Source organism: Protopterus annectens, chromosome 3.part1 (genome assembly GCF_019279795.1).
Source record: "Protopterus annectens isolate FY-2018-M chromosome 3.part1, PAN1.0, whole genome shotgun sequence".
NCBI lineage: Eukaryota > Metazoa > Chordata > Ceratodontiformes > Protopteridae > Protopterus > Protopterus annectens.
The window spans coordinates 769,440,875-769,458,696 of NC_056732.1; the positions used below are offsets into that span (position 1 = coordinate 769,440,875).

General features: G+C 39.7%; 1 protein-coding gene across 1 annotated transcript in view; it reads right to left on the bottom strand.

The window, feature by feature from the left end:
- The window catches only part of LOC122797720 (CUB and sushi domain-containing protein 3), a 5,249,173-nt gene that overhangs the window by 2,333,215 nt on the left and 2,898,136 nt on the right, over nucleotides 1–17,822 (bottom strand). The gene's annotated exons all lie outside the window — the stretch shown is intronic.

The window sequence follows — 17,822 nt, forward strand, 5'->3', positions numbered from 1 at the left end:
TGATACTGGCACCGATGATCATGTCCACTGATACTGATACTGAGGACACACCCACTGATGCTGGTACTCAGGATCATGCTCACTAATACTGGTACTGAGGACACACCCACTGATGCTGATACTGAGGATCATGCCCACTGATACTGTTACTGAGGATAATGTCCACTGATACTGGTACTGACGATCACATCCACTGCTGCTGGTACTGAGGATCATGACCACTGCTGCTGGTACTGAGGACCACCCCCACTGATACTGGTACTAAGGATCACCCCCACTGATACTGGTACTGAGGACACGCCCACTAATGCTGGCACTGAGGATCACGCCCGCTGATACTGGCACTGAGGATCATGCCCACTGATAATGTTACCGAGGATCATGCCCACTGATACTGGTACTGAGGATCACATCCACTGCTGCTGGTACTGAGGATCACCCCCACTGATACTGGTACTGAGGACACGCTTACTGATATTGGTACTGAGGACACGCTCACTATTGCTGGTACTAATGCTGGCACTGAGGATCACGCCCGCTGATACTGGCACTGAGGATCATGCCCACTGATAATGTTACCGAGGATCACGCCCAATGATACTGGCACTGAGGATCATGCCCACTGATACTGGTACTGAGGACCAGATCCACTGATGCTGGTACTGAGGATCACACCCACTGATACTGGCACTGAGGATCATGCCCACTGATGCTGGTACTGAGGATAATGCCCCCTGATAGCTTGCACCCAGAGTGGCTGCCTCTTTACCTCGCTCTGGCTATGTCTCTTCTACTATGTCAGGTTATTAAGATGTGACGGCTTGGAAATGATTTTTGTATTCCAGCAGATATATTTTTAGATTTAAAATGAAAATGTTAATAAAATAAAATCATGATTACAGCTTAGATTTTTAAAGCCAATACCTCTGCAGACTTGACCTTCTTTTGAACAACTTTTGCTTATATAAGTTATACTGCATGCATTGACATTGCAATTTTGTCTGAGGCATGCTTTGTAAAAATGATATAGGTTTATAGGTAGGTACTAGGCTAGTGGCCCTAGGGGCTATATAAGCCTAGCCAAAAAGGTACCCTGGCTTTTGCCACCCAAGAAAATTATTTTCCTGTGCCCCTGTGGAGCAGAGCCACAGAAGTGTTCCCAGGGGTGAATTTCCTATCTTTCATCCAATCATCAAGATTTTTCTTAAAGAGTGCTAATGAGGAGCTTTGTTTGATATAGATAGGCAGTTTGTTCCAGAGTATGGGAAATCTCTGGGACAGGAATCTATCCCTCCATCATGTTCTGTTTATTGTGGTGACAAGGTTTAGGTCCCTGGAGTCCTTTTGTCAAAACACTTTCATGTTTCAGCAGATGTCTCCATTGATGTTTTTGATTGTGAAGGGTCGTATCAGCCAGCACAGTTTAGGGCATGAAGAATTAAAGAAGATATACACTTTTATTTTCTAGAGCCTTTTTGCTCAGATCACTTAGTTTTAAATTATTTCCAATTTCTAAATCTGCAAGACAAGGGAGAAAAGGAAATACTTGAGTTTTAGAAAATCTTAAGGATTTCACTTTTCTCAACTGCAGTCTTTCATTCTATCAGTTGGGTAGGGTGATAAAGGGGAGACCTTGTTTTTCTAGCTTAATACATGATTGAGAGTTTTGACATTGTGCAATCCTTTGACTATAAATGTGTGCATCTCAAGCAAAACTACTGAACTTTATTCTCAATGCCTCACTCAGCCTGGAAGTACTTTTTCTCTGGAGGTTTTGAAGTCTGTTTCAGCTATGTAATAAGAGCAGTGAAGCATTCCCTGCTAAAGGACATTGAAAATGTTCTTGCATTCCTGACAAGGATGGATTTACTTCAAAAAATCAACCGTATATATATTAAAGATCTACATTAATTCAGCATATGTATGCACCAACCTCAGCGTGAAATAGTAATTTGTTACGAGAAATGTAAATCTATATTAACATTAATATTTCCATGCAATCTATATTTAGTATTCTCTAGTCAGAGTACTTCTAGCAAATCAGCAAATCATAATCAATGGTCAAATTCCTTATATACACATATATATATATATATATATATATATATATATATATATATATATCTATATCTATATATATATATATATATATATATATATATATATATACAATCTCGATGTACTGAAATGTCGAATTTCAGTACGTCGAGACCGAATAGTGGAAAGTGCAATTACCCAATACTGCAATATGCCGAATGAGGAAGTGTCAAATCCACAAATGTCAAATCCACCTCTATTGTGGTGTAGCGTTTGTGACGTGTGGTGTGGTTTGTGGATTTATCTAGGGTTTCAGGTAAGTGTTGCATGTTTGAGGATATTGGGTAGGGGTTTTACTGTGTGTGAGTGTGTGCGATGGTGTTTTTTTGTGTGTTTGTGTGTTTAGTACGACCTCGGAATTAGAATATATAAGTGTGGGGGGTGTAGGGGGGCTTGCCCCCTGCCTATAGGTAGGTTAGGTGTGTCTGTGTGTGTTGTTATGTTTGTTTAGTTAGGTAGGTGTATGCGTGTGTGATTATGTGCTGGTTTGTGTGTGTGTGTGTGTGTGTGTGTGTGTGTGTGTGTGTGTGTGTGTGTGTGTGTGTGTGTGTGTGAATGGTCGTGGTTGTGGTATTCGTGAATATGGGTTTTCGTGTAGGTGGGTTTTCCACTATTCAGTCTCAAAATACTGAAATTCGACATTTCAGTATTTCAAGATTGTATAGTGAATCCATATGCACACACACACACACACACACACACACACACATATATATATATATATATATATATATATATATATATATATATATATATATATATATATGTATATAGAGAGAGGGAGAAAGCAAGAGAGGTGTGCGTGTGTATATGTATGTTTTACATGAATACTCCATAGCAGGGGATTTCTATGTTACACATATCTGTCTCTCCTGCATGTTTATGTTACAAGTGAAGTTCAGATCCCTGGATCCAGTGCTTTTTTTTGTGCATGGGCAACACATCCATCAGAGCTGGGTCTGAGGAATCCCTATAATCCAGGAAAAACTCCCCACTCAGCACTCAGCACCCTGTAGGAGACTGACTACAGAGGCAGAACCTTTAGCTAATCATTGCAGGACAATGTCACACTACCCTTATGTTGTCTTTCAAACCCAAGGTGCAGGGTTTGAGTCTCACAAGGGATAATTGGCTAGGCTTAAAATGGCTCGCAAGGGTAGTTAGCTTAATATGAACCGTTTCAGTTTCTCAAGAATATTTATGCCTTGAATTCTCCTGAAATCTTTGGGGAAATTCAAACTGTTGAAAGTGTCTGGTTAGGTACATACCAAAGGGGCACTGTAATCAATGACAGGTCTGATAAGGGAAGAATAGGGTGGTACTACAACATTCTTTGACCCCGGAGGCTATACCCTTACCTATACATCAGGTGACATAGAATGATTTTCTTACTATCTTAGCTATATGTTGGTCAAAGGTCAGATTGCTGTCTACATATGTTCCCAGATCCCTAACTACTTGGTCAGTTCTTAGGGATTTTTTTTGACGGAACAATAAACTTGGGTTGGCAGATTTCTAAATGGCATTATAATGCATTTTTTGGTAATAAGTTTAAGGCCATGGCTTTGGCACCAATCATTTATCTGTGTTAAATCCTCTTGCAAGATGTTTATGTCTTAGGAGGAATCTATAGTAGCTTTGAATTTACAGTCATCTGAAAACTTGGTGTACCAGAGGCCTTGAATGTTAGCCTTGACTTGTGAAAAGTAGATGCCAAACAGGTGCAGGCCCAGCACAGGCCCAGGGGTGCTCCTCTGCTAACCAGCCTCTTGGTGGAAGTGGTCTGTTAAGATACTGACTTCTTGAGTTCTGTTTGTGAGATAGCCAGCAATACAGCAAATTGTATAGGGATTTAACCAGATTGTTTAATGAAATTTTGGAAAGTCAGAGGATGCCTGAGGAGTGGAGAAAAAGTGTTTTGGTACCTATCTTTAAGAATAAGGGTGATGTGCAGAGCTGCAGAAACTACAGAGGGATAAAACTGATCAGTCACAGCTTGAAGTTATGGGAAAGAGTAGTGGAAGCTAGGTTAAGAAGGGAGATGATGATTAGTGATCAGCAGTATGGTTTCATGCCAGGAAAGAGCACTACAGATGCAATATTTGCTCTGAGAGTGTTGTTTGAGAAATACAGAGAAGGTCAGAAGGAGTTGCATTGTGTCTTTGTGGACTTAGAGAAAGCATATAACAGGGTGCCTAGAGAGGAGTTGTGGTATTGTATGAGGAAGTCAGAAGTGGCAGAGAAGTATGTAAGAGTGGTACAGGATATGTGCAAGGGTAGTGTGACATTGGTGAGGACTTCGGTGGGAGTGACAGATACGTTTAAGGTGGAGGTGGGTTTACATCAAGGATCAGCTCTGAGCCCTTCCTTATTTGCAGTGGTGATGGACAGGTTGACAGATGAGATTAGACAGGAGGCCCCGTGGACTATGATGTTTGCAGATGACATTGTGATATGTAGTGAGAATAGGGACCAGGTTGAGGAGACCCTGGAGAGGTGGAGATATGCTTTAGAGAGGAGAGGAATGAATGTCAGCAGGGCTAAAACAGAATATATGTGTGTAAATGAGAGGGAGGGTAGAGGAATGGTGAGGATGCAGGGAGTAGAGTTGGTAAAGGTGGATGAGTTTAAGTACTTGGGATCAACAGTTCAGAGTAATGGTGAGTGTGGAAGAGAGATGAAGAAGAGAGTACAGGCAGGGTGGAATGGGCGGAGAAGAGTGTCAGGAGTGATTTGTGACAGATGGGTACCAATAAGAGTGAAAGGGAAGGTCTACAAGAGGGTAGTGAGACCAGCTATGTTATATGGGTTGGAGACTGTAGCATTGTCGAAAAGGCAGGAGTCAGAGCTGGATGTGGCAGAGTTAAAGATGTTATGATTTGCACTGGGTGTGACTAGGATGGACAGGATTAGGAATCAGTATATTAGAGGGTCAGCACAGGTTGGACAGTTTGGAGACAAAGCAAGAGAGGCGAGATTGCGTTGGTTTGGACATGTGCTGAGGAGGGATGCTGGGTATATTGGGAAAAGGATGCTAAGGATGGAGCTGCCAGGTAAGAGGAAAAGAGGAAGGCCTAAGATGAGGTTTATGGATGTGGTGAGAGAGGACATGCAGGCGGTTGGTGTGAAAGAGCATGATGCAGAGGACAGGAAGAAATGTAAACAGATGATCCGCTGTGGCAACCCCTAACTGGAACAGCCGAAAGAAGATGATGATGACAGAGAGCTTGTCAACAATGCCTGAGTGGGGTATTGCATCAAATGTCTTAGACAGGTCAAGGTACACAGTATGCACTGTTTTACCCTTGTGCATTGCCTTGGCGACCCTCTCAAAGAAGTCTACCAGGTTAAGTAGGTATGACCCTCCCTTAAGAAAGCCAAACGGGGATGGGTCCAGTTTCTGAAGGTGGCCAATATTGTTCATCATTTCCAAGATAATTCATTCCATGGGTTTGAAAACTAAGCTCGATAGACCAATGGGTCTGTAGTTCTCTGGGTCAGTTTATGGTCAGCCCTAGTGGAGGGAAATTACTTTTGTGATCCTGCATTTATTTGGAATGTAGCCAGTTTTGAGGGTATAGTCAAAGGGTGTCTCAAGTAGTCATGGTTCATACTGTTCAGGAGGTAACTGGGAATGATGATGTGACCCATAGAGATGGTGTTCTTGGCTTTAGAGAGTACTGCCAGAACCTGGTTAATGCTAATAGTTGCAGGAAGTATGCTAGAAAGGATTTCACCCAAGGAGGTGGGGGGTGAAATTTGAACTGAATTTATCAGCCAGTAGATTTGCTGTGTCACCCGGATGGATGAAGGCGGTACTGCTCACCAGCAGTTCAACACACAGCTCTCTATTATCTTTAAGGGTCTCAAAATAGCTGAAGAAGGTCTTGTGATTTTCTTTAGCCTGCAAGGCTACCTTGACCTTATAATTGGACTTGTTAATTAGACCTATTCTTTTTTGTTTATTCGTATAAGAGAGCAATTGTCTTTAAGGGAGCTGCTCTTATGATTTTGGACATGAGTTTTTCCAATTTTATTACATACTCTGTTTAGGTGAGAATTCTAGTAGTAGAGCTTGGTTTTAGTGTTTGTTTTGTATTTGTTACTGATAGTTATGGCAACTTCTATGCAGCCATTCACATCTGTAGGGGAACTCTGTGAATAATTCGTCATAGGGAAAAGTGTTCTTGGAATGAGGGGGAGCCCTGAATTTTGACAAACGTTCGCTCACTAGGACACAGTTTGCCTTAGAATAGTTCTTGTTACTGGTTTATTTGGATTTTCCTGGTTGATTTTTATTTCAAAAAGGAGATAACTTTGTAATTCGACTTCACTAGTGACACATGGGGGGGGGGGGGTGCAATACTCTTCCATACTTGTGAGTATCAGATCTAGTATGTTTGATCCTCTTGTCAGAGTATGTACTGTCTGTTCCAGGATGTTTGTGTTAATAAAGTCCAGAAAGGATTGTATTTGTGAGATGGAACCAGTGTAAGTTTCACAATCCATAGAGGGGTACCTAAAGTCAACTATTAATACTAGTACAATTAGTAATACGAGTACTTGGTTGGATGGTGAGTGCCTCTAGTAGGTTTGGGTAAGAGTTTTGAGACTCTACGGACATAAATGGTAGCTATCCATGAAATGGTGAGGGACCTTATCTATAGTGACTTACATGTGGATGAGCTCCATGGTATCTTCCTGTTTAACCAAACTGGAGGTATGTTTGTTGCTTGCGTACATCGAGACACCTGCACCTTTAGCCTTAGTCTGTGCTGTTGGTCGAACTGTGTGGAAGGCACTATAATTTTGCACTGCCCGAGTACTTTCTAAGTACTTTCTACTGCTTTAAACCAAGTCTCAGTCATGGTTCAGATGTCAATATTCTCCAGAGTGAGGAAGGCTTGAAGGGTGTGGAGTTTTTTTGCTTAGGCTTTTAGCATTGATTAGCAATACTTCAAGATTGTTTGGAAATGTTTTCACTATGTCTGTAGTTTTGTTTTTGGCATTGCATAAAAAAAAATCTGAGGGAGTGGATAAAGTTTGAACCAATATCCTGAAAGCCTCCATGGGAGGAACAGCCCATCCATGGCAAAGCAATTTAGTCTGTTGTCCATGTCTTCCAGTGGTGGTTATTGAATCCCCCTAGAGTGACAGAAGAAATTAAGCCAATTATTGAAATCAATTATTTTATATTAATAATGTGGCACCATCTTTGGTGAAGATAGAATACTGCTCAGTGCAAGGCTCATACCTGTCTGTGTCACATTCAGTTAGATCCATAATGTCTCTTTTCATATAGTCCAGTGAGGCGTGTCTCTGGTCATTTACACTCACATGGACTATGACAGAATCCTATTGGTACTTGTTGTGCAGTGACTTATTGCAGACCCTGGCTTCAGACAGGCAATTGTTACCTTTTCCTTGTCTAAACTGGTGAGTGGGGCATCTGTGTATCACACAATGAAGTCCTCAATGACAAGAGTTTCAGGTAAAGTATATGCTTGCCTTATGGGCTTTGCTGTTGGGGTACCATTCAGTGTAGGCTTATGCGAAATGTTTGATGCTGCTTTTAGTTGTGTTTTTTTAGAGATTGATGAAGAACACTCCTACCATTAGGTAGCTTTCGATATCGTTGAGATTTGGGATTAGATCTTTTAAGCACCTCAGCATAAAGTAATTTGTATGTGTGTTGAGCAGTATGTTTGAGGGATGTAGTGTGGGTATTCTTGACAACCTCATTTGCATGCAAGATTTTTGCTTCCAAGGAAGTTTTGTATTCACATCTCTCACATTCAGTGTTATTTTCTTTAATGATTAGCTTGTTATCTGAGAGCATTAGACAATTACTACATTGCCTTAGGATGCCCATATCTCCCAAGCTGGCCACAAAGACATTAGGAAATGATGTATCTAGTTGTCCAGTCCTATAACAGGGTAGGCTGTTTAGGATTAAGGGTAGTTTTTTAACAGGAATCTCCTAGGATAGTTTCTGGTGTTAAGTAAGAGATGTTATATAGTGCTAGGATATGGTAATAGTATCCTATATGCAAACTACTATCTGGGGTCAAGGGCAAAATGCTGTATACTGTTAAGATATTGTAGAGCTATTCAAAACACAAGCTAACTCGTCTAAGCTTAATTCTTTTCAATGCCACACTGATTAACAGATTTTAGACCTAATCCTAAATTTATAGGGAAATATTACTGTCTAAGCATTTGCTACTATACAGGACACTGCTAGACACTGCTAAACACTGCTGTGCGGTGGGCAGCTTCACACAAACTAGCCTGATTTACAACAGAGAAAAAAACAACTTAAAAACCTACTCCTATGCTCTCTAACCAATAAAGAACCAAACTTTGACCTCCTTGTACTGCGTCCCAACACAGAGATACTAGATAAAAACCTTCTATCATAAGATGGATGACCTGAAATTCTTAAAGCACAAGTACAGCAAAAGTAGCTGTCAAGTGCAGATTAAACAACAGACAAATAACAAACAACTATGTTCCTGGTTAATTTGCCCTTCTGGAAGGTGATCTTGAGGCAAACAGATCTAGAATAAGCCAACAAATGGAAATGATGATTTTTGTCACAAATTTAAATAAATGCTTTTAAAAATTTGTCAAAACAGTAGTGATCACTGTATAAAGCAAGTAGAAGTGCAGTAAATCAAGAAAATATTCTTATCTTAACCTGGATGGCTCTGAATGCACTTGAAACCCTGGAAAAGCATTGCAGAGCTCTATGGAAGGAAGCACAGACCCTTGCAAACTCTCTTGATTTATAGCAGAAAAAAAACATGAAAACCAACACCTGTGCCCTCTAGCCAATAAAGGACCAAACTTTGAGTACCCTGGAGTGCTTCCCTACTTCATGGGACCAAGTAATCTTTTTATGACGCTCCTTCCATAATTGTGCTTCTGCTCGATGATTCCAGATTTTGACTGTGTGCAGCTATGTATGTATTAACTTTACTTCTTCTTTGTTTATTTATTTACTGTACTACTTTGCTTATTGTATTTCTGTTCTGTGTGTTTCTTTTGTCCTTAACCATGCCTATCAGTTAATTGTGTTTATTTCTGCTTATTGTAAATGTATGTATTTTTTCATGATTACCTTGTGGCTTGCATATTCATAAAAGCAACCATATAACTTTAAAAATCACACCCTGTCCTAGTTAGTCAAAGATACCTGCTCAAATAAGATATGATCAGGAGACATGGGTACTGTCCAAACTCTCCTTGTCAGCTTGTCAGGCTCTATGCCCATGGACTCCAACAGTTGCTGACACTTCCAGCATTGGTTGGCAGAAGGTGTGCATAGGAAAGCATGCTTGACTGGATACAATAGCCCATCCATTTTATGTTAGCAAAACAGGAATAGTATGTGATCATATGGCCAATCACAGCTTCACATTTACAATTCAGCAAAATTATGCACCCCCAAAGTGATTTATATGGGCATGGAATACAAAAAACATTGGACAAAACTACTATCAATAAATGCATCCTTGAAATAAGGCAGTAATGGCAGAAGTCCCACCCTTCCTTAGGTTATATAGTAAACAATGTATTTTTTATATTATCACAGATATTCTGCATACCATAGCTTCTAACTAGGGGTTTCGGGGGCAATCCTGCATCATAGCCCTGTATATCTGAAAAAATGAAAGCACATATAAGCCACCTAGATGCACTCAAAATGCATCTGACAACTTTACAATAATGGAATTGACCATCTTTACTGTAAGAAAAATCTTTGCAAAAATAAAAAGATGTGGTTTACTGGGTCAGATGATTTATCTCCAAAATAATAAAACTGATCTCTTTTTTACCTGACCATCATGATAAACAGGAGTGTCAGAGTAGGTCTGTCTCCTAAAATATGAAAGGCTTCACAAGTCCTACTACTTCACAAGAGCCCACTGGCTGCTGAGCTGTCACAGTCCCGAATAATCAAAGTCTCTAAGAGTGTTATTCATGAGCAGCTGGCAAACTTCTGTGAAGGTGAAACATCCTAAGCTTTTCCCAGTATGATTTTAGAAAGGGCTTTGCAGGCAGCCCTGATTCACCATATTTCTTAATAAATTAAAAAAAAACTAAACTGTGAGCAGCTAGTATGAGGACTAGTTTTAGATCTACTGAAACATTTTGATACTACATGTCATTTCAAACTATTAGAAAAGCTAGCAGTTGGGGTGTTGCCTTGCAAGAGACTGCAATCAGTTGATTTAAAAGCTGTGCAGGTGACAGAATATTCAGTGTTGATTATATCAGCAATGGTTTAACTCAACAGTAGTTGATGCTCACAAAGTTGATCCTAAACCATCGACTTCTGCAATCATTCAACAGAAATTCAAATGCATCACATCCAAATGCAAAAACAAAGGCCTACATTTGTGACAACTCATACTAAAGGTTATTAGCTACACAGAAACATTTACTTTCTCCTCCTTTCTACTGAATATTCTCAAATAGAATTACAGCCACAAAGTCAAGTCCCATCTCTGTTCCATCTCTTCAATCTAAAGTAAGCCAAACAAACAATATTTCACCAACAACTCAAGATGCAGTGGATATACAGCTCTCTCTATATCTCATTACAGTAAATGTGCATTTACGTGTGTGTGTGTGAGGGGGTGCACCTCTTACATCCCTTTACTTATACATACTAGCTCCAACACTGCACAGCTAACTACAGAACAAAAGGTCTATATTACCTTAGTGAAAGCTGATAAGAACGAACGCTCTTTGATCAATCCCTAAATATCGAATGCACTAAATAACGAAGACACGGAACAGCAATTTTTTTTCCCAGGGAAAAAAATCACTGTTCCTCAAAAAACAAAAAACAAGTGGAAATACAACATAAAGTGGGGGACTTCGCCCCCCACACAGTGGAGGAAATGGCAAACTCCCGAAATTGGACCAGTGATTTTTTTCCCTGGGAAAAAAAATCACTGTTCCGTGACTTTGCTATTTAGTGCGTTCGATATTTATGGGTTAATCAAAGAGCGTTTGCACTTATCAGCTTTCGATAAGCTAATATAGAACCCAGAACATGCAATGATAAAGTCAACCACAGCAAAACTCAAACTAACATTCAACTAACTGTGACACTGAAAACAGTTTGGTTGACTAAATGAGGAACTGATATTAAAAGTACAGGTACGGTTAGGAAGAGGAGGAATATGGTATTTGAATATATTTGTGACAAAAAAGTACTCCAATGCACAATCCTTGGGTCTCTTCATTTTTAGTTGTACCTTTAACTCCTTACTTACTGGTTCTGGTACTTTCTTTATGAGTCAGTATGCAGATGATGGAGTTATACAGTTCTATGATGTAAAACACTTGACAGCTCAGAGGAAACTTCTGGATGGTCTTCCAGTACAAGAAAATTGTCTACATAATGCCAGTCTTATTTCAAGGGTAAAAAGTAATGTTGTTCTGTTTTATAACAACTATTAATAATAGACAACTTGATCAAACAAGACAAGCAAAGGAAAAAGACATTCCATAATATTCAATAAATTACTTGTGAATAGACCAAACCTTATTTGCAAACAAACAAGCCTACAAACAAAAACTGCAATCCACTACTAAGATCATTATATAGTGTGAGGTGCTTCCTTAATTCCTTTTCAAATCCATACCTCTCAAATTTCCAGATTTTTGCAGAATGTCCATATTTTTGGATAATATTTTTGGTCTGTACCTCATAAAACTTGTGGTTTTCTGTCAAATTACTGGGATGATCTGAGGACTGAAGTCACTAAATAATGACATACAGTTGAGTTTCAGACTTCAAATCCTTCAGAAGATCTATGTTAAGACAAACCTTGTTACCCTAGCACTAAGGGGTTGAGAGGTGTGCTTCAAAGCTAAATAACTCCCTCACTTTGTTTTTGTGCTGTCCTTTGGCAGCATTCATTATGCAAACATAGCATCTGTCTGTTAACCAAATTGGATTATATTTATTATATTACACCAATATTTTTGTTTGCTCCTCACTGACAACTCATCTCTGCAGTCCAAACAAGTCTGTATTTTGTCATTTTTTCCAAGCGTGGACTAGCAACTAAAACTGTTAAATCCAAGTTTTTAACTTTTACAACTCATGGATTTATGACTGCATTTTTCTGGTTAGTTTTTTGCTGCTACATTAAGTTATGATGCAGTAGAGGCTGCTTGTTGGGTAACTTCAAGAACTCTCAACTATCCTCACATCTCATCATTTCTTAGAATTATATAGACTGACTCTGTAAAATTGGGGGGGTCTAATTAAAAAGGGGTACCTAATGCTATGGTGATTCCCTATTTAGGAAGTTAGACACCTACTGCTGACTGTGCTGGTTCTGAAAATTAATAACATTAACCTGTGACATATACAAAAGAAGTCTTCCTTCTAACTTAATAGAGTTAACAGATTCTGCATGCATAATAAATATGTTGTAACAAACGAAATGTAAAAAAAGGAGTAGTGCAAGTCAGAGGAGAAGTTAATTAAATTGTTAAAATCTTATGGGCTTCAACCCATGGTCATGCCTGGTAATGAAAGCATAAATACATAAATAAACAAACTGAAACACAGACAAATATACCCATTAACTGGATTACTACAATAGGGGTCCGAATAGAAATAGATGGTGGAGTGCTAATATGTCTTTACGAAAATTATCACATCAGATGACATTGTTATCAGTTTCTCCCCTCACTTCCCTGGTTTCAGTACTCCCCTGCTTAGTACCCTATTTGTTTTTTTTTTTCTAATACAAGAATGGCAGATTTACTTCCAAACTACAGCAAAAAATCTATGTCTCAATGTGTTCCCTGGTTGAGTCAAAAGCCCCCATCAGCCCATTTGCTCTCCTTTAGAGTTAAAAGACATGCATCAGGAGGCCATTTATCATGCAAGATTCCTCCCTCCCCACCTAATCCTAATTCAGTTGGCAAATGACAGGCATGATTATGTGGAGGCCAAGAAGCCTAGCAACAACTGCAGTAGGCTTCAACATTAGGTCATTCCAGGCAGTTAAGATACTACTCTTATAATGAATGTGTGTACAGAAACCCTCTCAAGGCATATGTTGACAGCTGCTCATTTAGTTGAATGGAAAATGATACTGATTGGATTGGAATGAAAATAAACCATGACCTTCTATCAAAGACAAGCTTCATCTGAAAGGTAACTGATACGTAAATTAATAGTGGTATTTGTACAGACCTCAATCCAGTTTAGTTTGCAAGACATTGTGGTATGTACACATGCTGATTATGTTAGATATAAATTCCCTCGCATCTCAATGCTGGGCTGGATGATAAAAGAAAGAAGTTATGCATGCAGAACTTATGGCAGCTACTGATCACGTTCATGGTGAAACAGTATACTGGATAATCGTCACAGAGTAAGTTGTAGAAAATGCTTGAAATGAGTATTAGAGATGCCCTAAATAAAAGATTCTGAGAAGGGAGAATGTGGTGCTTCACATCACTTAAACCAACAAAAGATGTAGTTACTCATCAGAAGAAAAGATAGGAGCAGCAATATGTCTTGTACTTTTACAGCGGAAGACTTGATTCTAACTTGGTAAAAAAGAATCTGAAAGAGGAAATCCTAGAAAAAAATGAATAATTTCATTCAGAATTCCAAAACAAATAACATTTCTGCAAGTGATCTGCAAAACAACCACAACCTTAAGACCATCATTATCACCCCCCCCTTTTGCTATTTTCTACATGGTGTCGTGAGATCATGTTAACTGTCACCATCTGTCTTGATTCAGTGCCGCGCTCCTGCCATCTTTGACATTCATGCCTGACTGTCATGGATTTTCTTTCAAACAATCCATCCACCTCTTTGCTGGAAGCCCTCATTTCCTCTTACCTTCTTCCTGTCTGACCCAAATCTTCTTCACCAGATTGCCTTTTGCTTTTCTGCACATGTGTGAACCATTTGTAATCTGTTGTCTTTGATAGTTTCTGCAATTGGAGCTACTTTGGCTTGTGCTCTTATGTCCTTATTTCTTCATCTGTCCCATTGTACATCCTACTACCCTTCTCAAGCACTTCATTTCCATCGGCTCTAGCTTCTTCATCTCCTCTGGCTTTACTGCCCAGGCTTTTGTACCATACAGTAGTACTGGTCACACCACTGTCTTGTACACATTACTTTACATCTCCTTTAGCATTCTTCTGTCATACACTACACCTGAGATTCTATGCCAGTTGGATGCAGCTCCTCTGATTCTAGCTTTTACCTCTTTGTTCAGACTTCCCTTCTTCTCAGCCACCTCTCCCAGATACTTGAAGCTATTTACATGTTCCACTATCTTCCCTTCTATCTCAATTCTCAGCTTCTTGTGATTTCCCCAATTTGCTGTCATTATCATTGTCTTAGCTGTGCTTGGTTTCATCTCATGTGGCTTCAGTTTTACATTCCATTCCCCTATCCTTTGCTGAAGTTCTTACTTAGAGTCTGGCTGTAATGCTACATCATCTGCATACAGTAACTTTGTTGATCTGTCCCTTCTGCCCTGTTTTCTAATGTAGTTCATCACCAATATGAACAGCAGTGAGCTCAGAATGGAACCCAAGTGTACACCCAGTCCCACTGGGAACCCCTCTGTGAGGCCAAACACTGTCTGTACTTGGGTTCTTGTACATAGCCTGCACTAGTTCTAACAATGCTTCTGGGATTCTGAACCACCACAGTACTGCCCAGATCAACTTTCTTGGGATGTTATCATATGATTTCTTCAAGTCTAGGAATGCCCAGTTGGACTCTTTCCTCATCTCTAGCATCTTCTCAACTATCTGGTTCACTGCAAACATTAGGTCAGTTGTGCTGCATCCTGATCTAAATCCAAACTGCTCATCTCTCAGCTTACATTCTGCTACTCTGCATATTCATTTATCAATCACCCTCTCCAGATGCCTCTGTACTGTCCACAGTTGTGGATGTTCCTTTGTTTTTGTACACTGGCACAAGTATGCTTATTCTTCAGTCATCTGTGATATGCCTTTCTCTTCACACTACTACGAGTACTCTCAGGGGCCATTTCTCCTCATCTCACCTAGCATCTTTATGATATCTGCTGTGACCTCATCTGAGCCCACTGCCTTCCCTGACTTCATTTTCCTTAGTGCTATTCTTACTTCTTCTAAGGCAGCTCCTCTTCTGATCTCACTGTATGTTGTTTCTGGGGTAGTACAGCTTCTGTGGGGTTTTCTTCATTCAGAAGCTGCTGGAAATACTCCTTTCATCTGCCTTTGATGTCTTGTGGACTGGTGAGCAGGTTGTTGCTAGCATCCCTTATGAAGGATATCTGACAATCTTCTTTATCTTTCTGTCTTTGCCTTGGAACCTGATATAGTTTCTTTGTACAACCTACTGAGTTACTTTCCAGAAGAAGCTGGTAGAGTGCCTTTGATGCCCTATTTTGTGCTATTGAAACTCCTTTCTTACCTTCTTTGTTAGCCAACCAGAATTACTTCCTAGTCTGGGCAGTCTTTTTTATCTCCCATTTTTTTCCCTCCACTCCTTCTTTCTTTTGATCACTTCCTGGACTTCTTCATTCCACCATCAGCTTTCCTTATGTACCTTATTTCCAAACCTGGCTCAGCCACATATCTGTTCTATAGTCCTAACATATGCTGTTTTCAGGCGCTGCTATTCTTCTTCATTTCCTACTATTTTCTCCTCTTCTTGGAGTGCTAGAGCCCTCAATAATTCCTTGAACTGTTGTACTTTCTCTCCCGATAACTTCTGGGTTGTCAGACTGGTCTCTTTTGACCTTAGAACCTTTACTAACCACTGCTTGCAGCTGATTGTGGCAACCAGTGATTTGTGCTGTGGGCCAACTGTTTAACTGGGGATGACTTTGCAATCATGGATTCTACCCTAGTGCATTTTTCCTTACTAGAAGAAAGTCTACCTGAGTTGCATGTTAGCTACTTTTGTATGTGATCTTGTGACTCTCTCTCTTTCTGAACCATGTGTTGGCTACTATCAAGCCATTTGCCAGACAGAATTCTAGAATGTCTTCTCCTTCTTTATTCCTGTTGTCCCACCCATGTGGCCCCAGCAATTCTTATATCCTGTTCTGTCTGTCCAGATATGTGCATTCAAGTCGCCCATTATCAACACCAAGTCACATTGTCCTGTTTTATCTAGTAGGTCCTACAACTTCTGCCTGAATGCACTCCTTTCCTCACTATCACAACCCTACTGTGGGGCATAGGCTCAGATTATGAACCCTGCCCAGTCATTAGACTGGAGTCTGATTGCCATGAGTCTGTCACTAATTTTGATGATATCCCTTTCTGCCTTCTGAATCTTCTCTCTTGCCACAATCCACAGACCATGTCCAGCCTGTACCCCTCCTGAGAAGTAGACTCTGGATCCCAAGCCAAGTGGCTTTGCTGTACTACCTTCCATGTTGTCTTTTGGATACATAGACTATCTAGCCTTCTCCATATCATCATGTCATCCATTTCCAAGCTGTATCCTGTCAGTAAACCTATATTAAGTGTAGCAATTCTTGGTTCATGTTTGGCAGATTGATTGGTTTTACATCCAGCTTTCATTCAATAGAGCTATCCCAGGTAACCCAGGCTTGGCAACTAGACTTAGAAGTCTATTAAAAGATGGTCTCCTAGTAACTTCTGGTAATATCTCACAAAAAACCCAGTGGATAGTACATTTGGGCCACAGGTGAATTATGCTACAGCATGCACATGATGAACCAACTGTAGCCCATATGGGAACAGAAAAAAAAATAAAAAAACACTAAGAGATAGTTAACCAATTTTACGTGCATAGTGAATATTACCGAACATAGACAAAGTTGCATAGTATGTTGACAATTCCACTCTGTTTCCATTAGAAACAGGACACCATTAAAACTAGAGAAATCATAATCATCTGAAATCTAGATTGATTGGATTGTCCTGGTACTGGTAGATATGTTTACTACAGATGATGTGGTATTGTTAATAGTCACATGTAAATTCACAAAATAGATTGAGTACACACCTCCCCAAATACTACTACTGCAGAAACAACAGCCTTACTTTTAATTAACAATGTATTTAGTCAATGAGAATTACCCATGAAACTAAAATCTTTAACAGCTAACCGTATTTTACTTGCAAGGTAATAGAAAAGTTATGAAATATTTTGGGAGTGTAAAGAAATTTGCATGTGTCCTATCACTTAGTATGTTCTGGTGATGTTTTCTGTTACCCATAATTTTCTACAGAGGTTGTGAGAGTAAACAAAATGACAGCTCCTACACTAGAAATGTATATCAGGTCATCAGGAAAAGAATACCACTGACTATGCTCAATAAATCAAGAGTGTCTCACCATATGAGCTAATGAAAGGAAGGAGAATGGAGTTATATTTACACCTTCTGTACATCACAAAGGATGTACGTTTGACAGATGATTCCCTTGTAGATCAGTGTGCATTCCATTTATATAAGCATTTAAACAAAAACTTTGCCATTGCCAGAAACAATCTAGAAAAGAGTAATTAGGCATTTGGGGCTTACAATGAAAAACAGCCCAACCCCAGAGCATGCAAAATAAATAACATGGCACAATCTTTCCACTGTAGCAGAGAAAAGAAAAGACAAAAATGTCGCCAGTTTAAGAAAGACTATTGTTAACCAGAGGCAAAACCTCCGTGGCCTGTTAAACTAAAACAAACGGAA